The 23,116-nt window shown below is 45.3% G+C and overlaps 1 protein-coding gene and 1 non-coding gene across 13 annotated transcripts in view; one reads left to right on the top strand and one right to left on the bottom strand.

The window, feature by feature from the left end:
* The window catches only part of ATXN7L1 (ataxin 7 like 1), a 255,289-nt gene that overhangs the window by 67,613 nt on the left and 164,560 nt on the right, over positions 1 to 23,116 (bottom strand). Inside the window, exon 1 of one of the 12 annotated variants that reach the window (XM_070787736.1) lies at positions 1 to 23,116. This exon is cut by the window's right edge and continues 41,847 nt beyond it. The exons of the other annotated variants lie outside the window; for them this stretch is intronic. The gene's annotated coding sequence lies outside the window, so the exon portion shown is untranslated. 12 annotated transcript variants of the gene reach the window in all.
* Positions 23,015 to 23,087, top strand: TRNAG-UCC (transfer RNA glycine (anticodon UCC)). The gene has a single exon. It is a non-coding gene; the product is annotated as a tRNA-Gly (tRNA).

Below are 23,116 nucleotides of genomic sequence, written 5' to 3' on the forward strand. Positions count from 1 at the left end.
AGCGAGACTCGGGCTGCCAACTTAATCTGATTCTACGACGACTGTAAACACGTTGTACTTTTGGAACCTGAAGCGATCCATATTAGCAGATGTCATCACAGAAAAGAAAAAGAAAAAAAAAAAGAAGAAGACCTCCTCCTCTCAAACTAAATAACAAAAGCCTGGCCCCCAAACAGAGCACTGTGGTTGGGGGTCCAGTGTTCCGCACGGCCCAGGACCCAACGGCTGGCCAGCTGCAGTCAGTACCAGCTATCCGAGCTTGCACACGCCAACTGTTTTGACTACAGGCACTTGTTAAACACAGAGTTTCAGGTCCTACCAGTTGGACACCAGAAGTTCATAGAACTGACCCAGTGCCAAGAACAACAAGCCCAGAAAGCGAAACGGCTGCCTCGTGCGCCGTGTTTTCGTTAACTGTTTATGCAAGCCCCAGACCAATCGGGTAACAATTAAGAAGACAACCGAACTTAAATAACAAAAGCAGAAGATTACCACCTTGAAGGAAATGGAGATGTTTGGCAGATAAAGGACAGTTCAAAGGTGGGGTGGGTGGGGGGTTTTCAGAGAGAATGGGGAGGAGGGGCAGGTGTCACATGACAAACTGCGGTTATTAGCAGAAGGAACTGGGTGCTTCCTTGAAGCATCTTTAACTTAAAGCTTGACATAGAGATTCTGCAAATACTGAGGCCCTGGTACACATCTGGGGTGACGATTACAAGCACTGGAATTTGGACGTTGGCAAATCCCGAAGGAGAAAAAAGGGGTGTGCTGAGCGGAAGTCTTGAGACACGGAATGGGACTTCCAAGTTCCCTGCTTCGTGCAGCAAGGCCGCCGAGCCACAGAGGAAGCAAGGGACTGAGCACGTAAGAAGTGAATGGAGGGACTGCATCCCCAGGCTGCTTCTCACCTGGTCCCGAGAAAGGCTTCCCTTTTCTCTTTGAGGTCAGGGTTGCTGGGGCCAACCTTCCTCCCTCATCCAGTCTGGGATCTAGATTCTCTTACAGGTGACAGTGGATAAAGTATTTTCATTTGGCAAGATAAAATAAAAAGGAATGCTTAAATCACATATTTAACAAAGTTTTTCATTTCTTTCCCAGAATGCATTAAGCCCTATCTCATTTTTACACCAACACAATTGACCAGATCAAATTTTAGAATTATCTGAGGATTTGAGAAAAGTGAATTCCAAGGTTATTGGGATGCAAATGTAAGAATGAGAATTTTGCAATTGCTGAATGGATTCAAATCTAACCTCTGCTCCACCTTCTTCTTCTTCTCTCTCTCATCTGCCTCTGAATTGAAGAATAAAATGTTGCCCCTTTCCCACTCCAGAGGTTTAGTGAAAACTAATGAGTAGGTAGAAACAGGTTGTTTATAAAAACTATTTTAACCACAGGCCAGGTTCATGTTGATTCTGGAGAGTAAATGTCGTTCCTCTGGTTCCAGGGATCTCCAGTGCAGTGGTGGAGGGTATGCACACCCACGTAACGGCTAACCCCTTCCTCCCAAAGGAACCCACATTTTCTTAAAACTACACAGACGTATTTCACCAGGATCTGAAACACAGCAGTTGCCTGATGGATCTAGACAACAGCATAGGCAGCTTGGAGCCTCCCAGACAAAGGAAGGCCAAGGGGAGGAAGAGGTTGGGGGAGGGGAGGGGAGGAGAGGAGGGAAGGGGCTCCCTGGAGAGAAGGGTCTGGTGGGGCAACATGAGGCTCACTACAGCATCCGGCCCCGGATTGACAACTGACTTCTTAAAGCGACCCCAGAATTGTGAGATTGGCCTCTCACTCAGAACTCCAAGGTTTACTTGTCCTCTTCATCACTCACTACAATTACAGGGCCAGTATGATTATCCCCATTTAACAAGGAGGAAAACGGAGGCTCAGAGAAAGCTCGGTCTCAGCCCCATGAACCGTGGCTGTGCTGGTATGGTACTTTATTATCTGCAATTATTTTCATTTTCACAGACAAGTAAACTGAGATTTCTGGAGAGGCTACAAATCATGTCCAAGGCCACACTGCAAATCACCAACAACATCAGGTCTCCTAACTGCTAACCCAGTCCTCCTTGCTTGCCTCTACCACGTTCCAGAACACAGAATGATAGAACTGAAAAGGCCAGTAAAGCTGTCTTATTAAAAAAGCACATCATCTTTCCTGATTTTCTCAAACTCCCATCCTCACGGTTTCTCAGTTCTTAGATTGCAACTCTCTAACAGGGAGGCTTCCTCTCCACACTGTGGGGAGAGCTCTGGAAGTCTGCATTCCAGAGCTACTATTTCAATGCAAAGCCACCACCTCCACCCAGTCTGCACCCCGTCCTCCTTTGATTTCATTAGCACACCCAGTTGCTAACCCCTGGCTCCTTACCTAATCCCAGTCTAAGCAGCCGCCAGAGCGGATGCCCCAGCAGGCCTGCCAAGCTGTACATGATGCCGCCTGCATCTCCAAGGTGTGCTGTCTCGCATGCAGAAGGGATCTGCCTGAATCTCTTCTCCAACATGTGTATCAAGGTTACGCTTTTGCTGCGTTATTTTGTTACAGAGGCTGATGGAAATAAAGGACCAAATGAAGGATCCCACTGTCATATCCCTTGTCCGTGCCAAGTGGACACACTCCCAGCTTGATAGGGGGTGACATTACTATCCTGTGATACATGTGAGTGGGTTCATTGTAGGTTTGGGCCATTTTATTTGAGAAGTTACAGTAATGAGTTTGCCACAGGGTTTGTAGGAGTGAATGGGGATGAATTTAAGCATTCAGGGCCATGAACAGAGATGCTGAAAATTGACTGCAGAGGGGGAGAGGTCAGGAGGGATGATTAGAAAGTCCTAGAACATTTTACTGCCACTTTGTGAATCTACCTCTCCCCCTTCTTTCTCTCTGAAAATGCAACCAGCAGGGAAGCTGGGTGCTATGGTGGACTTCATGTTGAATATCACTAAGGCAGTCAACATTGTGAACCCTCATCAAATCCGCGTGCTGCTGTTGGTGGGAGAAGCTCTACGGCTAGATGCGATGCACAGGTGGCACCTCCCACCAGTTTATTTGAGGTTGTTTTGGTAACCACAGGACATTTGCATCCATGCTGCCTGAAAATTATATGGGGCCTGGGTAAATCAGAACAGTCTCAGCAGGAAAATTCACTGGCTTACATGACACAAAGTGAGGAGAATATTTCCATGAACCTTGTGACTCCTCTGAGCACAGAGACCATTTTTTTTTTAAACCAAAAAGTAGGACACAGGGTTTGACAAGCATTGGGAAGACAGGATAGGCTATTAAAAAGTAGAACTCCTGAAAATCTGAGGGGCATGGCCACTAAATCAGTAAAATTAGCAAAAGTAGGCTAATAGAGGGATGCAGAATTATTAGCATTAGTTTGTTGTGGCTGTTACTGGTGTGCTTAACAAAGGCAGTTCTATCATAGACCAGACAAACAGTGCTCTGCTTGCAGATATGGTGATTTGGGGAGGGCTGGTAAGGACAGTACATCCAGTTTGGAGCAGGACAGTGGTGAAGGAGACAAAGCTGAGGTCTGCTGCCCACGCTCTGGGCTTTCAGACCCCTCCACTGAGGGCACTGCATCAGAGTACATACGCACAGAAGGAACCTGCGCAGGACCAAGTAAGGTCTTAAAAATACGGCCTGCATATGTGGCTAGGTTGCTAAGTTGCTTTAGTCGTGTCCAACTCTTTGTGACCCTGTGGACTGTATAGCCTACCAGGTTTCTCTGTCCATGGGGATTCTCCAGGCAAGAATACTGGAGTGGGTTCCCATGCCCTTCTCCAGGGGATCTTCCTGACCCAGGGATCTAATGCACATCCCTTATATCTCCTGCACTGGCAGGCAAGTTCTTGACGACTAGCACCACCTATGAAGCTGCATATGTGGAGAGCAGTCAAGAAAAGACAGAGGCCTGAGCTCTCAGGAGAAACAGAGAAGCAAAGTTACACAGCAGTAACTTGCGGCTGCTGTTGGATGCAGGCCTGACTTTACTCCCTGATGCTGCCCTGCAGACTTCCAGGTCAGGACCTGAGGCTCAGCTGGACACTCTTCCCTTTTGCCCTGTTACCTGGGTTCACAGGGACTGGGCCAGCCTGCCTGGTCGTACCTGGACCTGGCTTTTGGCATAACCCTTGGTAATGTGAACTCATGACCAGAGCTGCAGAGACAGGTTTGCACATACGGGACCACAGACCCTAGATTCTTCAGAAGATAGTCAGTTTCAACCAGCCTTGGCTGACACTACACCATAATTTGAAAAACGACTTTATACTGAAGGTCAGCCAATGTGGGTTGACTGCAGTCTGGACTACTAGACTTCACGTTCCTTGAGGACTTGTTCAGAGTCTCGCTTATCTTTGGAAGCCAATGTCCTGCCAGAGTATGGAAGTCTTGCTATGCCTTTTAATACAGGTTTTAAATGAATGAAGTTCCACTTAATGTGAACCACAGATAGATGAATACCTTATGAGATATACCTGAAGGTGAATATCTTTTTGTTAAGTATGTATGAAATTTGGTGTTCAATTAATTTTGTTTCCATTAATTAATTTTTTTAAAAGTACAATATTTCATTATTGTTTTTTTAGGTTTCTTCCCCACCCCCCACCAAGTCAAATTTGGTATTTTTTAAAGTTATATTATGGTTCAAGTTAGAGAGAAGGTAGAAAGGCTTTCCACTTAAGATTAAAAATACTAAATCTTCAAAAAATTGTAGCTACTTTGTAATAGGAATCTTTCCAAAGGTCTTCATTCTCTTGTACTCTGTTCTCTTAAATGGTATATACTTTGAACATTATTTGATCTTTTTTTTTTATATAACTCAAGGTCACTGTTAAGGGCATTCATTTCTATACTTTGCTACAAAATGGTGATATCAGGGCCTACCATATCTTTCAGACTTTTTGACCCTGATCCATCTCAAGAAATGAATTTTACATGGCAACAACCTGGTATGCACAAAAACTTCAAAGGTTGTAAGATTTATCTTTACTAAGTAAAAACCACTTGAATATTTTCTCTTCTCTTCTATGCCATGGTTTCAAATGTTGGTCAGGGATGGCTAAAGTGATCACCCCCACCATCACAAGAGGTACCTGTGGCATACAAACAGAGAAAGTACACAGGCCTTCTGTCCTACACAAAAAGGGCTTCAGCGTCCCCACTTGCAGCCTTTTACTTTCTTTTTGGCTGCACTGGGTCTTCATTGTGGTGCAAGGGCTTTTCTCTAGTTGTGGTGTTAGGGGGCTTCTCTAGTGCTGGCATGTGGGTTTCTCTCGTTGCCACGACATATGGGAATCTTAGTTCCCCGACTACAAATGGAACCCGAGTCCCCTGCACTGGCAGGTGGATTCTTAATCCACTGGACCACCAGGGAAGTCCCTGGCTTTTACTTTCCTCCTGCATCTGGTGTCACTCATACTCAGTCAGGGCCTGCCTCCACAGTCCTACTCACAGAGTTCTAATTTGCCAAACCTGGAAATCAGACCATCCAGCTTGCTTGTGTAAACGGAGTGTAAAGTGTTGCTCCATGAAAGCCTGAGGGGTGCCCCATGGATGACTCATGGGGTGAGGTATTCTTATGTGCTAGAGTTCCTGGTGGGGCTCCCAGAAGTCTTGCCCAGCGGCAAGGCTCATGACACTGAGGTGTTACTGGATTTGTTCACCCACATGTGAACATGAGTGTTTCTCCTTTGAAAGGAATAGTCTGATCACTGGGCTTCAAGGGCTATTAAATGACAGAGGCTCCCAGCAGTAATATAGCTTCGGGAATGACCAGCTCTGGGCTCCAGTGTATGAGAAGTATTCCCTAGAGTAACTGACTCTACTTCAGGCAGTTTGTAACAACAGTGCAGTATTTTGATCTCCACTCTGATATGCCCTTTGCCCTGTAATTTACAGCTCCTCCTGGACTACACTTCAACTCTCAGGAGTCTTCCCACCTAAATCAAAGATGCTAATCTAACAGGCTTATGAGTTGTCTCCTAGTGAAATTTTGAAGTGATGTGCATGTGTATGTGTGTGAAGATATCTTAAATTGATTTTAAATAACTATAGCAGAGCGGGTAGATACTGTGTCCCTAAAGAAACCTAGATAACAGGCAATCAGGCACTGGTCACATAAACTATTGGCACATCTATTCAGTGGAATTTCTGCTGCTGCTGCTGCTAAGTCGCTTCAGTTGTGTCCGACTCTGTGCGACCCCATAGACGGAAGTCCAGCAGGAATTTCTAGGAAGCTATAAAAATGATGATGTAGATCTATACTTACTGAAATATGTCCACAATAATTGCAGACAGAAAAAAAAGATTTCAAGACAATGCCTACAATAGGATTCCATTTTTATTTTTTTAAATATAAAATATATGCAAAGAGGTACACATGTATAACACATATATAAACACATACACATGGGAAAAAGATGGAAAGTTTTACATGGAAATATTTATTTTTATTTCCTAAAATGGTTGGTGGTTTTTAAAATGTATCAGTTTTATAATAAGAAAAAAGCATTTTCACTTTGAAAAAATAAAATTCTACATTATTATGCAAAAAAGTACTTCTGCTTGTGGCACTCACCCCATTCTCATCTTGTAAGTGACTGCTCCCCCGGGAACACTCACTATATCCATGTATCCATCCATAGGGGGACACACTCAAGCTGAGGCACACTCACTTCTCATGAGTTATGATGTCTTTTCAAACTTTTAAAAGAGTTCTATTCCTATATAATAGGGTAAGTTGAATCTTTATTGGAGAATTTTCACATTAATGCATATGAAGGCAAAGGAAGGGCTTATGGTTTTACTTTTAAGGGTCATGTTCTCTTCTCTGATGGAGTTAAGGGGAAATGTAAATCCTGAAACTAGTTACCTCCCTGGCAGATGCAGGCTACCAGGTCTATCCATTCTCCAGGAAGACAAGAAAGAGCTGACACCATCTAGATTCTGAAGCTAATTTTCTTCCAAGACAGAGTCCATTCAAAGCATAAACTGATGTTGGGTTTAAGGACAGGAACAATCCCTAATTTGTGTTCTCTCTACAAAGTGTATTCACATCCAAGAAATATCGCCCCTCAAAATGACTAGGAGGAAGGGCAAGCAAATGTACTATTCTGAAGTTGACAAATGAGGAAAATAGGATGTATCAAGGGGGGGTTTTCGAACTGTGATGCTGGAGAAGACTCTTGAGAGTCCCTTGGACTGCAAGGAGGTCAAATCAGTCAATCCTAAAGGAAATCAACCCTGAACATTCATTGGAAGGACTGATGCTGAAGCTGAAGCTCCAATACTTTGGCCACCAGATGCAAAGAGCCAACTCACTGTAAAAGACCCTGATGCTGAGAAAGATTGAAGGCAAGAGGAGAAGGGGACGACAGAGAATGAGATGGTTGGATGGCACCACAGACTCAATGGATATGAGTTTGAGCAAACTCCAGGAGATGGTGAAAGACAGGGAAGCCTGGTGTGCTGAAGTCCACAGGATCGTAGAGTAGACACGATGTAGTGACTGAACAATAATAACAACACTACTAGAGAGGGATTCAAACCATTCTCTTGGGTTTATTCTCCATTTTCTGTGCCACTGCATTCTTTCCAGAAGCAAAGTAACCATATACCTATTATCCTAACCGGACAACTTTGAAAGGGAAAAGAGGTACATTTAAACACAGGCTTCAGGGCATCTACGAACAAAGCTAGTGGAGATGATGGAATTCCAGTCAAGCTGTTTCAAATCCTAAAATATGACGCTGTGAAAGTGCTGCACTCAATATGTCAGCAAATTTGGAAAACTCAGCAGTGGCTACAGGACTGGAAAAGGTCAGTTTTCATTCCAATCCTAAAGAAAAGCAATGTCAAAGAATGCTCAAACTGCCGCACAATTGCACTCATCTCACACGCTAGTAAAGTAATGCTCAAAATTCTCCAACCTAGACTTCAGCAATATGTGAACCGTGAACTTCCAGATGTTCAAGCTGGATTTAGAAAAGGCAGAGGAACCAGAGATCAAATTGCCAACACCCACTGGATCATCAAAAAAGCAGAAGAGTTCCAGAAAAACATCAATTTCTACTTTATTGACTATGCCAAAGCTTTTGACTGTGTGGATCACAATAAACTGTGGAAAATACTGAAAGAGATGGGAATACCAGACCACCTGATTTGCCTCTTGAGAAATCTGTATGCAGGTCAGGAAGCAAAAATTAGAACTGGACATGGAACAACAGACTGGTTCCAAATAGGAAAAGGAGTATGTCAAGGTTGCATATTGTCACCCTGCTTATTTAACTTACATGCAGAGTACATCAAGAGAAACGCTGGGCTGGAAGAAGCACAATCTGGAATCAAGACTGCTGGGAGAAATATCAATAACCTCAGATATGCAGATGACACCACCCTTATGGTAGAAAGTGAAGAAGAACTAAAGACTCTCTTGATGAAAGTGAAAGATGAGAGTGAAAAAGTTGGCTTAAAGCTCAACATTCAGAAAACTAAGATCATGGCATCCGGTCCCATCACTTCATGGCAAATAGATGGGGAAACAGTGGAAACTGTTTTATTTTTTTGGGCTCCAGAATCACTGCAGATGGTGACTGCAGCCATGAAATTAAAAGACGCTTACTCCTTGGAAGGAAAGTTATGACCAACCTAGATAGCATATTAAAAAGCAGAGACATTACTTTGTCAACAAAGGTCCGTCTAGTCAAGGCTACGGTTTTTCCAGTAGTCATGTATGGATGTGAGAGTTGGACTATAAAGAGAGCTGAGTGCCACAGAATTGATGCCTTTGAACTGTGGTGTTGGAGAAGACTCTTGAGAGTCCCTTGGACAGCAAGGAGATCCAACCAGTCCATTCTAAAGGAAATCAGTCCTGACTATTCATTGGAAGGACTGATGCTGAAGCTGAAACTCCAATACTTTGGCCACCTGATGGGAAGAACTGACTCATTTGAAAAGACTGATGCTGGGAAGGATTGAGGGCAGGAGGATAAGGGGACGACAGAGGATGAGATGGCTTGATGGCATCACCGACTCAATGGACATGGGTTTAGGTGGACTCCAGGAGTTGGTGATGGACAGGGAGGCCTGGCATGCTGTGGTTTATGGGGTCACAAAGAGTTGGACATGACTGAGCAACCGAACTGAACTCAGGGCAGCAGGTACAAACTGTGACTCTCCCAGGCAAACTAGGCTTTATAGTCACTTTAGATATAATCTAGGATGGAACAACGGACTGATTCCAAGTAGGAAAAGGAGTACGTCAAGGCTGTATATTGTCACCCTGCTTATTTAGCTTATATGCAGAGTACATCAAGAGAAACGCTGGGGTGGAAGACGCACAAGCTGGAATCAAGATTGCTGGGAGAAATATCAATAACCTCAGATATGCAGATGACACCACCCTTATGGCAGAAAGTGAAGAGGAACTAAAAAGCCTCTTGATGAAAGTCAAAGTGGAGAGTGAAAAAGTTGGCTTAAAGCTCAACATTCAGAAAACGAAGATCATGGCATCCGGTCCCATCACTTCATGGCAAATAGATGGGGAAACAGTGGAAACAGTGTCAGACTTTATTTTTTTGGGCTCCAAAATCACTGCAGATGGTGACTGCAGCCATGAAATTAAAAGACGCTTACTCCTTGGAAGGAAAGTTATGACCAACCTAGATAGCATATTCAAAAGCAGAGACATTACTTTGCCAACAAAGGTCCGTCTAGTCAAGGCTATGGTTTTTCCTGTGGTCATGTATGGATGTGAGAGTTGGACTATGAAGAAATCTGAGCACTGAAGAATTTGATGCTTTTGAACTGTGGTGTTGGAGAAGACTCTTGAGAGTCCCTTGGACTGCAAGGAGATCCAACCAGTCCATTCGGAAGGAGATCAGTCCTGGGTGTTCTTTGGAAGGAATGATGCTAAAGCTGAAACTCCAGTACTTTGGCCACCTCATGGGAAGAACTGACTCATTGGAAAAGACTCTGATGCTGGGAGGGATTGGGGACAGGAGGAGAAGGGTACGACAGAGGGTGAGATGGCTGGATGGCATCAGTGACTCAATGGACGTGAGTTTGAGTGAACTCCGGGAGTTGGTGATGGACAGGGAGGCCTGGCGTGCTGCGATTCATGGGGTCACAAAGAGTCGGACATGACTGAGTGACTGAACTGAACTGAGCGCTCTCCTATGCTACTCCCTCCATGATACCTTTTGAATAGGAGAGAGAAATGGAACATGGTTACATGTCTAATTTACTTTAAAGCACTTGAGTGTGTAAACAAATGCAAGAGAAAACAAGAGTACGTAGCTGGTGTTTTATTGTGTATGAACCAGTTGGTCTTGGCTGCTACCTCTAGGGGTGATCAGCTCACAGGGTATGAAGAATACAAAGTCTGGATTCATCAACTGGTGTTAACCTGAGGTCACATTCCCACACTGCCTACTTTAAGTCCTTTGGCTATCTGGATAAACATTCTTTTTTTTTTTTGACTGGTTTTATTTTATTTTTAATAAAATTTTAATAAAAATTGGTTTTATTTATTTTTTTTTTTACTTTACAATATTGTATTGGTTTTGCCATACATCAACATGCATCCGGATAAACATTGTGAACATAAAAAAAATGGGCTAGTGTTGGTGAAACTTGTGATTTAGTATAACGAATGCTAGAAATGGGTTCTTATTGGTGTTCAGGGTATGCAGCCTGGCAAAAAACGTTTAGTGACATCCCCACCCTTGCGTAAACAGGGTCCTGGAGGCTCCCCTGAGTGCAGCTGTCACAGCAGGAAGGTTGATGACAGCATGAAGCTGACACAGGGAAACAGTCCTGTCTCTGGATGACTTCTGCAGCTGCCTTGAGCGAACCTTTTCTCTGAGGTACGGCTGGAACAGACCAACAGAGAGAGGGCTGGGACTTCATCAAGTTCACCAAACAGGTTGGTCAAACTGCTTTCTCCCTACTTGATAAACATTTGTTTGATAACTGTCTATCTCTGCAGCAGACTTCAGTCTAACACTTGCATTCATTACCACCTGGTGGTGAGGTTGTGGGAGTAGAAGCTAAGCTTCACCACCTCAACCTTCTACAGGGGCAACTGTTGCATGGTCAGACCGGCTCAGGTCAGTCCAAACAAGCTGCCAGTGGAGGCTCACACAAGTTTCAGCACAGGATCCCTGAATACCTGGTCATCTTCACCAGATAAGGAGCTTCCTGAGAGCAAAGACCAGGTATGTCTTGTTCACTATCCACTCCTCAGCCTCACACAGTGCCTGCTCATAGAAAGTGTGTGATGGGGGACTTTCTCGGTAGTCTAGGGGATAAGACTCTGTGCTCCCAATGCAGAGAACCTGGGGTTCAATCTCTGGTTGGGGAACTAAGATCTCACCTGCTGCAATTAGAGAAGCTTGCATGCCACAACTAGAGACATGTGTGCTACAATGAAGATGCAATGCAGCCAAAATATAAAAAAGTGTGTGATGGATATTTATCCAATGAATAAATAAATGAATAGAAATTCTGTCATTTCTAGAATCTATTTTACTAGCTCTAAGCTGTGACTGTTCTTTATTCCACGAATGACAACTAATCCTCAAAAACCATAATCTACTGTTTGTCCTGGGTTAATACTTTAAAAAGCAATAAATAAACTAGTGGTAAAAACCACTGGGATCACATTAATCCTCACAGAAAATGTCATGAGATTGGTATTATTATCCCAGTGTTCAGATGAGGAAATCAAAGACCAGAGAGGTAAAAACTCGAGTTAGTAAAGTCAGACCTGAACTCAGGTCTGTCTGACTCCAAGTAGTCACTGCTACCCAGAGCTGGCCATCACTCAGTTCTGCAGGTGTGTGTTTTTTTTTTTTTTTCCCTTTACTTTTCTCTCCCTTTTCTTTTTCTTTTTTAATCTACTTTTATTCTACTTACTTTGTGTTATCCTATTGAACACACATCTTTCTGGCACTTCACCTTATTTTATCAAAAGTTTCTTCTTGGGGAAAAAGCTGAATGGATGTTGGGATATATGAACCAGCTTTCTGGTTCTTCTGCTTTTAATTATTTTGATTGACACGTGGCACTGAGGCGATGTCTAATGGCCTCTCCTGTCTTTGAGCCACAGGAGAATCTGTCTCAGCTCCCCTGGTCTCCAGGGCCCCCGGTGCTAGGCTTATCCTTCCCGCTGCGGCATCCTGCCCCCAGCCACTGGACCACTGACAGTCCTTGTCTCCTGTCTCTGGGAGTTGGTGCACAGCGTTCCCTCCCTGGAATGCTTGTCCACCCTTCTGTTCTTCCCCTTGGCTAACTCTGTGGGTTATTTTTTCAAGACCCAGTTCAAACATGGCCACATTTGGGATACCCTGGAGCCCAGTCACCCTGTGTCCCTGCCAGGTCTCAGAGGAGTCCCCCCCTCCATGCTCCCGGCACGCTGCCCACACCTCAGCACCTGGCACCTGGCTCTCGAACCACTGACAGACCCGCCTCCCTCTTCCACTGTGCCAGAAAAAGCCAAGAAGTCAGGACCTTGCCTTAGCACTGGCCTGCAGCAGGCACTCAAAGTGTGTTAGATAATGAATGGATAAATCAGGAAATAATTAGCCAACCCACGGTGAAGCGCGAGAAAACACAGGGATCAGCGGGCCACCAGCTTCCAGAGGTCTGAAGGCTAGCTAACTTTAATTACCTCTCTTAGCCAGTGGGCTCAAAAACCATTTTTGAAGCCTAAGGGAATGATGGTGGGTTTATGAGAGGCAATAGACCATTTAACTCTGAGTGCTCGACTCCTTTGCCTGTTACAGAATAAAACCTCTGAAAAGATTTTCCCACTGCAGCCAGATCCCACTCTCTGATGCTGGGCCAGCCACTGGCCTCCTGTCGCGGGTTTGGGGTGATCTGACAGCACCCACGTGACAGGCTGCACTGGCAGCTCATGGGGCTCTCTCTGGCTCCGAGTGCCCATCTAAGCCAAGAAGTTAGCAGGTCCCAGATGCAGGCCAGCACAGGTTGAGCCAACCGTAGGACTTCAGCCTAATGAAATAAACAATTCCCAGCATAGCCTGACCCTTCAGAATGTAATGCCTTCTGACCGCACTGTGTAGATAAAAATAAGTTAGTAATTTCCTCTCACTAAACTCTTGGGCACAAACCAAGAAATCTGCAGTGTGGCTCTTCTGATGCTACTGTACAACTGCAAATATTTAGGCTTCTCTGAATTCTTATCAGTGTTTATCAGCAGGGATGCACCTGGCATTTCTGGCGGGACAAGTCCTCCCTGGGTGGAATCGTCCAATGCACTGCAGAGGATTTAGCGCCTCTGATCCAAGCAATGATAACGACACAGTTCTGAGCATTCCTAGGGCTGAGAGGAACTGTGAGTACTGGGATTCCCTGTGTTCTTAGCTTTCATTCACTTTGCAGGAGGAGAGTCTTGGAAGGGACTGCAGAGGCCACCCAAACCAAGTATGGTGGGGACAAGGACCAGGGAGTCAGAGCACCTGAGAACAGGGGATACTCAGACCACAGTTTGTCTGCAGGAGAAAGCGGAAGTCCTGAGAGCGAGGAGGATGCCTGGGGGCCCTGAATGAAGAAGTCAGGGTGGTGAGGGAGTTGGCCTCGCAGAACCGACAGATGGGAGCTTGAACAGAGGTCAAAAGAGTGCAAAAGGGACAAAGGATGAGCAGGGAGTAGGGAAAGCCTGGGCAACAGCTCTGAACCCCAGCTGCACTCACTGTCCTCCTCTCAGCTTGCAGGGGTGTGCGAAACAAAGGGACCAAGAAGGCCACTGATTCTGGACAGCCCTAAGGGGTGGAAGATCTCACGTACCAACTAGCTCTCCTCCCTTGCCTAGTCTTAACAGAGCACTGGCAACAACAGCCGCCCTGTCACTGTGACCATCACCACTGTGTCACACCCTGTAAATGGGACCCGCTGCGGAGAACTTCCCAGTCCCTCAGAGTGACCTTCAAGGGCATCTCGATCACAAAAGGGGAAAAGTTCTACAGCCAGCCAGGGAGAAAGCTCTGCCAGGGTGTCAGGCAGGGGAGCCAGGGACACAAGACTCAGCACCATTTAATCGCTGTACGGTCAACAGCCCTAGCAGGGTGGCAACAGGCAATGCTGTCGAGAAGCTACTTATTCCTGTCTTATCTTTCTCACTTGTTTTAAATTTACTCTATCTCGCTCTGTTGTTTGCAACTTTACAAGCAGTCCTAAATCCTTCTGCAACAAGGCTGGGTATAACTAAATAAAGTGGAGAAATAAAATACCGGCTGCATTGTCAGCACCACCAGACTGGGCATGAAGTGTCTGTCTGGGCTCTGATCTAGAAGCCAGGGGCACGCTGTAAAAGGGGTGCAGGGAGGAGGGGAAAACTCCACGGCGTGTGCTAGGGATGCTGGCCTGGACCCTGGAGCCTGGGTCCTGCCCAGCCTCCTGCTACCATCTTGGCCTCAGAGACCTCATCTTTAAAATGAGGGATCTGACTCAACGATTTCAAAGGTCCCTTTATGCCCAAGCACTGCAACTCTAAGCAGCACCCACATCTGGCTCTATTCTTTCCTGATACACTCACTGGCTCTTCTCCAAGTGGAGTAGGCCAATCAGGGCTCCTTCCAGAAGAGTTTCTGTGTGTGATGACAAATGTCAGTTGTACTGGTCACCTGCTATGCTTTTTCCAGTAGTCATGTACAGATGTGAGAGCTGGACCATAAAGAAGTCTGAGAGCCAAAGAACTGATGTTTTCGAATTGTGGTGTTGGAGAAAACTCTTGAGAGTCCCTTGGACTGTAAGGAGATCAAACCAGTCCATCCTAAAGGAAATCAACCCTGAATATTCATTGGAAGGACTGATGCTGAAGCTGAAGCCCCAAAACTTTGGCTATCTGATGTGAAGAGTCAACTCACTGGAAAAGACCTTGATGTTAGGAAAGATCGAGGGCAGGAGAAGAAGGGAGCAACAGAGGATGAGATAGTTGGATGGCATCACTGACTCAATGGACATAAGTCTGAACAAACCCTGGGATACAGTGAAGGACAGGGAAGCCTGGTATGTTGCATTCCATGGGATTGCACAGAGTTGGACACTACTGAGCAGATGAACGATGATGACAACAACTGGTCACCTGAAGCAATAACTGGTCACTCCAAAGAGACTAATGCCCCATGAAAAGGAACTGAGGTACTACTCATTTGGGGGTGTGGAAAGCCAGGCTTTCACTGGAAAATTTAATGACCCGTTTTCCCAGTGTAAAAATGGGATAAAAATACTGGTTTTTATCTCCATCCACTGATTGGGTAGTAAGTTCCCTCCTTTTAAATAAGTTCTGTTATGGAAGGTAATACCATATCTGTTGGGACAGTATCTGTGGCTGCTACAAAAACCATTATTGACAATCGAAAGAATATTATTAAGCATAAACCCACACTTAGCAGGCACTGCTAATGTTTTCAGAGATTCTTCTCATAGCCGTCCATTCAAGACGTCAGCCTTGTTTTAAGGTACCTAGTCTCACAAACCCAAAGTCATCATCCCTACTTGTACAGAGAATGGTTTAGGACATCTGCTGCTCTTAGGGAACTGAGTTCAAAATGTCAGAGTGTTTTATTTGAGTGCTTCTCAAGCCATAGGAGGTCTTGTTAAAGTACAGATTCTGATTCCGTAGGTCAGTGCATTAGTCATGCCTTTTTTATTTTTCTATATTTCTGATGCTCTTACATCTTAAGGGCTTGCTGATGCTGCCTGGTCAATTTCTAGAGACAGGAAAGGCCTCACCTTCAAGTGCCCTTTTAGTATGCAAAATGACAAATCCAAAGCTCCCTCCTCTCTCCTCTCACAACCAACTCCTACCCTCCAGGCCACTATTCCCCTGCCCTAATCACCCCAGGGTCAGGTACCAGACAACTGGAGGCTGCCCCTGCACCCCAGAGCCTGCTTCAATGATTCAATCTAGCCAATCCTAATCTTCCTTACTCTGCTTCACCTGTTCCTTTCCATGGACGCTAAAATAAAGGCCCTTGCTCATGTTTTCCCCACAACCTCTGCCTCCTGACTGACCCAGCTGCTTCCCCAGGTGGCCCTGTGTGACACAGCATGCCATGGCTCTTGGGGACTGTGAATAACAAAGTGCCTTTTCAGTGGCAATTATCTCCTGATCTGTTGGCCTTACCATATCTGAATCATAATAAAACGTACATCTTCAAACAGCCAGGGATGGGGCCTGGTGATGCTGATGACCCAGGAACCACACTTAGTGCAGGAAGGCTCTAAATTACTGTGTTCCTGTCACAAACAGGGTGCTGCAGCCGGACTCTGAGGGGGATGACTGCACTGTACACGTGTCTGACTGCTCCAGAACCCAAGGTGCTATAGGAATGAAAGGGGCGAAGTGGCTGAAGCCACTACAGAGGAGACCCTGAGGACAAGAGCCAGTGCTTCTGTCTTCCTTTCCAAATGATATGAGATCATGGAGCATCCTAGATAGAAATTTAATAAACAGCTGCAATGAAAGGGAAGCAGAAACTGAGGCCCTTAAACTGCAGCAGGCACAGTGGCCATAAGGGTGACTCAAGGCTCAAGGGCGGAAGGGTAGGACTCCAGAGGGCCAACAGCACATGCTAACTGCATGCTATCTATGCCGTCTGATGTGGGCCCTGGAGGTCACATGTGCATCCTCAGGACACCTGTCAGAAGGTCCCAGAGGCCTTCTAGGGTAAGCCCTGGGATCCGAGTGACTTATTGGTCCCCAGAGCAAGAAACTATCCAGGTACACATTAATGCTTCCACCCAGAGGCAAATGAGGGCTCTGCAGACCTCCCCTCCCCCAGGGAGACCTGGGGCTTACAGAAGAGACCTAGATAGGATCTCACACCTTTTGACTCAAAGGCCACAGCACTTCTCTTCTTCCCAGGACTTTGTGGCTCCATGTGCTACTAATAAAAGCAAATCCTGATTAAGAACTATTGATTGTAAGTACTTCACATGGCTTATCTCATCTAATCCTCACAACTCTAAGAAGTAGCTGCCATTTAAATCCTTATTTTCAAGATGAGTAAGCAAGTCCAGAGGGAGTAAGCAGCTTGCCCAAGTCACCTTCTAATTGGCAGGATCAGAACTTAAATCCAAATTTTGCACCCAGGAGCCTTTGACTGTCTCCCTACTGAGGGCGGCATTATTCCAGGTGGAGGCCTCGGGTTGTGTGCCCTGAGCATCAGCACCACTGACGGCAAAGTGTCTCACCGACCCCAGATCTGCACTTTACGAGCTCTCCGGGCCAATCTGCTGCATGCCAAAGTCTGAGAAGCCTGTGTCAAAAGCAAACCTGATGGACACTTATTTTCCAGCCCAGGCTGATAATAATACCACAAGTGAAACTCTAACTATAGATTTCTCAGCTTAGCCCAATGCTCCATGAGCCAGCCTGGCAAGAAGGAATAGGCATGGGTTCAAAACCTGGCTCCAGCAGCAGGTGTCAGTTTGGAAACTTTGGACAAATAACAATTTCTCTAAGCCTCCTTTATTCCTCACGTGGAGAATGGAATGTAATATCTACCTTCTAGAGTTCATGTGGTCACCTGGGTGAGATAACTAGATAAAGTACACCACCCCACATCTAAACCCAGGAAATGCTCTGCGATGGGCAGCCCCGGGTTCCTCAGAGCTTCCCAATCTTCTAAAATGTATGTCCTTTTGCATCATGCTTTACAGTAGTATGGCTCCCCTGGTAGTTCAGCTGGTAAAGAATCCGCCTGCAATGCAGGAGACCCTGGTTTTATTCCTGCGTCAGGAAGATGCACTGGAGAAGGGATAGGCTACCCACTCCAGTATTCTTGGGCTTCTTTTGTGGCTAAGATGATAAAGAATCCACCTGCAATGCAGGAGACCTGGGTTCGATCCCTGGGTTAGGAAGATCCCCTGCAGAAGGGAAAGGCTACCCACTCCAGTATTCTGGCCTGAAGAATTCCATGGACTGTATAGTCCATGGGGTCACAAAGAGTCGGACACGACTGAGCGACCTTCACTTTCACTTTTGGGGCTTCCCTGATAGCTCCGTCAGTAAAAGAATCTGCCTGCAATGCTGGAGACCACAGTTCGATTCCTGGGTCAGGAAGATCCCCTGGAGAAGGGATAGGCTACCCACTCCAGTATTCTTGGGTTTCCTTTGTGGCTAAGCTGGGAAAGAATCTGCCTGCAATGTAGGAGACCTGGGTTCAATCCCTGGGTTGGGAAGATCCCCTGGAGAAGGGAAAGGCTATCCACTCCAGAATCCTGGCTTAGAGAATTCCATGGACTGTATAGTCCATGGGGCCGCAAAGAGTCAGACATGATTGAGCAACTTTCACTTTACAAAAGTATGAATCCTGAGTCCCTTTGGTGACCAAACTGAGACTAGTTTTCAGAAAGATTAAGGATAACTGAATCCTTAATCTTGATCTTAATCCTGGGTGCTATGGTCTTAGATAACTAGAGAGGTGAGCTATCTAAACAATGCCTAAAGGCATTACATTAACACTCACGTGGAGCCCAGGTTCCCAATATTGTTGAGGGTTCTAATCCCAAGGGTGGTGGGGAAGGAAGTGCTCCCTTGAGAATGGCAGAAATTCACATTTAAGCATTGGCCCTGTTTTCATCTTTATTACCTGACTAACCTGGCATGCCAGAAGGAACTGTCACCACTGGCATGTCTATCAAAAGACATACACAAATCCATATCCCAGAGGTGGAGCCGAATTAATGGTGGCAAAAAAACCCAGCTCCAAGCACAGACCAAATACTGCAATGGTGACCCCAGTCCTTTCTGGGCCAAACCAGCCATCTCCAGGCCTGTGGCCCTCATATCTCTGCTGGGGCTGGGGCATCCGAACCAGACACCAACAGGCTTAAGGCACAGGTAAGGAAAAGGGATCTCTCCTTTCCCCAAAAAGGAGGAAGGAGGAAAAAAAGAAAGGATGTGGGAGAGGAAGAAGGGAGCCTCAGGGAACAATGATGCCATCCCTAAACCACCACCAAGTACGCTTTTCAATTAGAAGGGGATACAAGCAGAATTTAAAGGTTTTTTATTTTAAAGATAAAGAAATAATAATAATACTTGCTCCATTACATAAATTAAAATCCCACTGTGACATGTAAGTAGTTAGCCTTCATATTCTCAATGAAAGGGTCCAGGCAGCAAAATGAAAACCTGAGCAGACCTCATTTTTTCCTTATTCCCTTCAGGATTTGGGGATCTTTATGAAGATAGTTACTCTGCTTTGCATGGGAGCTCAACTCTTTTCTGATCCTTTTAGATTTTGGTCCAGAAAAAATCCAAACTCTTAAAACTCCAAAATCAAAGTAGGTTCTCAGGTACCTTAACTCTGACACAGCTCTCAAGTTATCCATTCATTAAGACCAAAAAAATCTAATTATATAAGCTATGAGAATGTAATAAGGAATTTAGAAAATTCAGGTATGAATGTGGAAGAAAATAAAAATTACCCATAATTACTACATTTTTTGTTTAAAGATACATGTACATGCATATTTTTAAAAAACGTGACTGTACTGAGCACTGTACATTGTGTTGGCCAAAAACATCATTTGGGTTTTTCCATAAAATCTATTGGGCTTCCCTGTTAAATGCTCTTTTTTTCCTATCATGAAATTTCTTTGTCATGAAATATTAAAAAATATTTTTAGAGGTCTGCTTCATAGTCTAACAGCCTTTACTGTTTGGCGTTCCTACTGGTTCCAATTTTTTGCTATTATAGATAAGTCTGTAGTGAACGTCCTTTAGGTAAGTGCTTACACACATTTCCATATATATATATGTTTTCATATAAATTCCTAGAAGCAATTTTAATTGCAGGCCCTTGATACATGCAGTCAGATGCCTGGCGGAAAGGGAGCCCCTACTTACATATCCACCAGCTCCACAGGGTCTGTCTCCTTTCTCTATCACTAACACTGGGTACTATGAATTTATCAACTTTTGCCATTTTTATAAGTGAAAAACATTGGTTTAATATTTATCAGTGAGGGTGGACATTTTTCATGCTTGGTCACCTGAATTTGTTTTTATGAACTGCATATTCATACCCATTCTTTAGTATATGTCTTTTGTCATTAATCTCTAAGATTTTTTATAATAGAATATAAAAAGAATATAAGTAACTGAAAATTAGGAGTTGAAAATGATAAGTTTTTCTTTGTGAGATTTAAAACCATGAAATGGTTAATGTCATCATGCACTAAAAATCTTTTCACGGTGAAGGAAAGGATATGGGGGGAGGTAAAGTTTAAATCTGATAAAAAATTCTTTATTACCCAAGCTGATCCCACAACTCTCATTTTGAAACCTCTCCCTTTCCCAGGTAACTCAGCTGGTAAAGAATCTGCCTGAGATGCAGGAGACCCTGGTTTGATTCCTGGGTCAGGAAGTTCCCCTGGAGAAGGGATAGGCTACCCACTCCAGTATTCTTGGGCTTTCCTAGTGGTTCAGATGGTAAAGAATTGGCCTACAGTGTAGGAGACCTGGGTTCGATCCCTGGGTTGGAAAGATCCCCTGGAGGAGGGCATGGCAATCTACTCCAGTATTCTTGCCTGGAGAATCCCCATGGACGGAGGAGCCTGGCGGGCTACACTCCACGGGGTCGCAAAGAGTTGGACACGGCTGAGCAACTAAGCATAGCACCCCTTTTAAAACAACAGCAGCAACAACAACAAAGCACCAAACATAGATACAATGACAAGATGACCTCTTAGAATGAGTCCTGTCCCTAAGCTAGGTAGCCCCCATGCTCTCCCAGGAAATCTGTAGCAGGACACCACTCACAGGGAAGAACATTCATGTGGGCACCTACCCACATGGGTCCAGCTCGAGCATCCACGGGAAGTGCAGTACATTTTTCAGAGGTTCTTGTTTGGATTAGAGACAGAAAGTCTGTGGCCCGAATTCTGGGTTCCTGTGTGCCACCTGGCATGTGCTAAGTGATCAGAAAAACCCATAGAAATTGGAATCCACCTCCACCCTCTGGGCGGACAGGACTGAAGAAGATTTAAGGAAGCTACAACACTGTGTGCTCGACTCACTGTTCCAAAGAGGCAGGGCCTCAGTGACCTTTTGGTGTGGTTGCGGAGGGCACCCCAGAGAGGCAGAGCATAGACCTGTAAACTCTGGAATCTCCCAGGCAAGGAAACACCTCTTCACACACAGTTTGCATTTCAACAGCTGACAGCAGGAGGAGAAAATGTGGCCAGCCAGGTTGGGAGGGTGGAGGGTGACAACTGATGGGAGGCGAGCAACCACCTTGCACTTGGGGCAAACCCAGGGCACTCAGTGCAGGGCAGGTATTCAGGTTGGAGGCTTACCATTCACATGGGCTCTGAATCTGCCAGGGCATGTGTCCAGGCTCTGACGGTTCAAAAATAGAACAGGAAGTCCAGAGCAGAAGGAAGGCTGTAGCACAGGAATGCGAATGGGGAGAAAGGGTTTATCTTGCGGGAGAGTCTCCAGATTGAACGAAGAAGCACCAGCTCCAGGTATGAAAGACATCACAGACAGATGATAAATGGAGGCCAGGTATGAGGTTGCCTACAGCGTTTCCATATTACCTCTAGCTTTCAGAATGAGCAAGACTTTAACACAGCAAGCTATAACAGTCGCCAGGCCATGAGCACTCCCCACTACGACAGAGAGATTCTTCTTTTCTTTGGTAATCAGTAGTTGAAGGACAGATTAGTGAAAGGGAAGCTAAGGAAAGACAAAAAGGAGTGGCTAGCTCAGTGGCACCCCACTCCAGTACTCTTGCCTGGAAAATTCCATAGACGGAGGAGCCTGGTAGGCTGCAGTCCAGGGGGTCGCTAAGAGTCGGAGACGACTGAGTGACTTCACTTTCACTTTTCACTTTAATGCATTGGAGAAGGAAATGGCAACCCACTCCAGTGTTCTTGCCTGGAGAATCCCAGGGACAGGGGAGCCTGGTGGGCTGCCGTCTATGGGGTCACACAGAGTCGGACATGACTGAAGCGAGCTAGGGAGAATGTTTGGCATTTTGGCCTTTTCGGAATTCGTTCCCCCACCCCATCCCATTTCTTCTTCCACTAACAGACCTTGATTTTGCTCTGGGGAACACCTTTCTCCCACATTCAGTCCGTGAGCACCCATGGGGTAGACCCTCCCCCACCTCTGAAGACTTGAGAGGCTCCCTCCAAGGACATGGGTAGTTTTTACAGTCATTAATCCAGGCAACTGTGAAGGCCTTATAGGCTAAAGAGCTTCCACATACAAAATTGCTAGCCGGGGCTTTGGGTTGTTCTAGTTTTCTAAACTCAGGCACCACCTCGTCTCTTGGTTCCCCTAGGTTAGGATTCAAAAGCACCCCATGGCAATAACTGAACCCTAGAGAAGGGAGCTAGGAATATTCTCTGTAAGCATCATTGCTGCATTTTCACTGCAGAACTAACTGGCCGTAAGGCAATCTTGCCTTAGAAGATAAAATAACTGGCTGACAGTTTAGTCTGACAGTTTGGTTTCACTTCTCCACTGATGCAGGATTCCTATTCTTATATTGCATAAATCTTAGCTCTCATAATGGTCTATACAGTGAACAGTAGACATGTGGTCTTAAAATGGTGAATGAGAAGCACTATGTATATTGACTCAATAGAAAATATGGTGATAAAACTTATGGGAAAGTGTGAAATAACAGAGGGCAAACCTGACTGCAGCCTACTAGAAAATGATAACATATCAGTTTGCAAATCCTCCAGTGATTTGAAGGCACAGAGTCGAAGCCACGTTTCCCATAGAACTCTGGAACGTCTGTCAAGGGACGAGTGACAGTACACCAAGAGTACACGTGGTGGGAGGTTTTCACAAGGCAACACAGACCTCAGGCACCAATGTGCACCCTAGTATTTGGAAACTGACACCTCGCTCAATGAAGGAAGAAATTATAGTGAAAAAGAAAAAATGTGATGCTGAGTGAGGAGAATAATCAACAACAGCAACAAAGTACAAAATACTGTTCAGGGCCTTCCCTGGTGGTCCAGTGGCTAAGACTCTGCACTTCCACTGCAGGGGGCCTGGGTTTGATCCCTGGTCAGGGAACTAAATTCCACATGCTGCAACTAAGAATT

This window comes from Bos indicus, chromosome 4, assembly GCF_029378745.1.
Source record: "Bos indicus isolate NIAB-ARS_2022 breed Sahiwal x Tharparkar chromosome 4, NIAB-ARS_B.indTharparkar_mat_pri_1.0, whole genome shotgun sequence".
In the NCBI taxonomy this organism is placed as follows: domain Eukaryota; kingdom Metazoa; phylum Chordata; class Mammalia; order Artiodactyla; family Bovidae; genus Bos; species Bos indicus.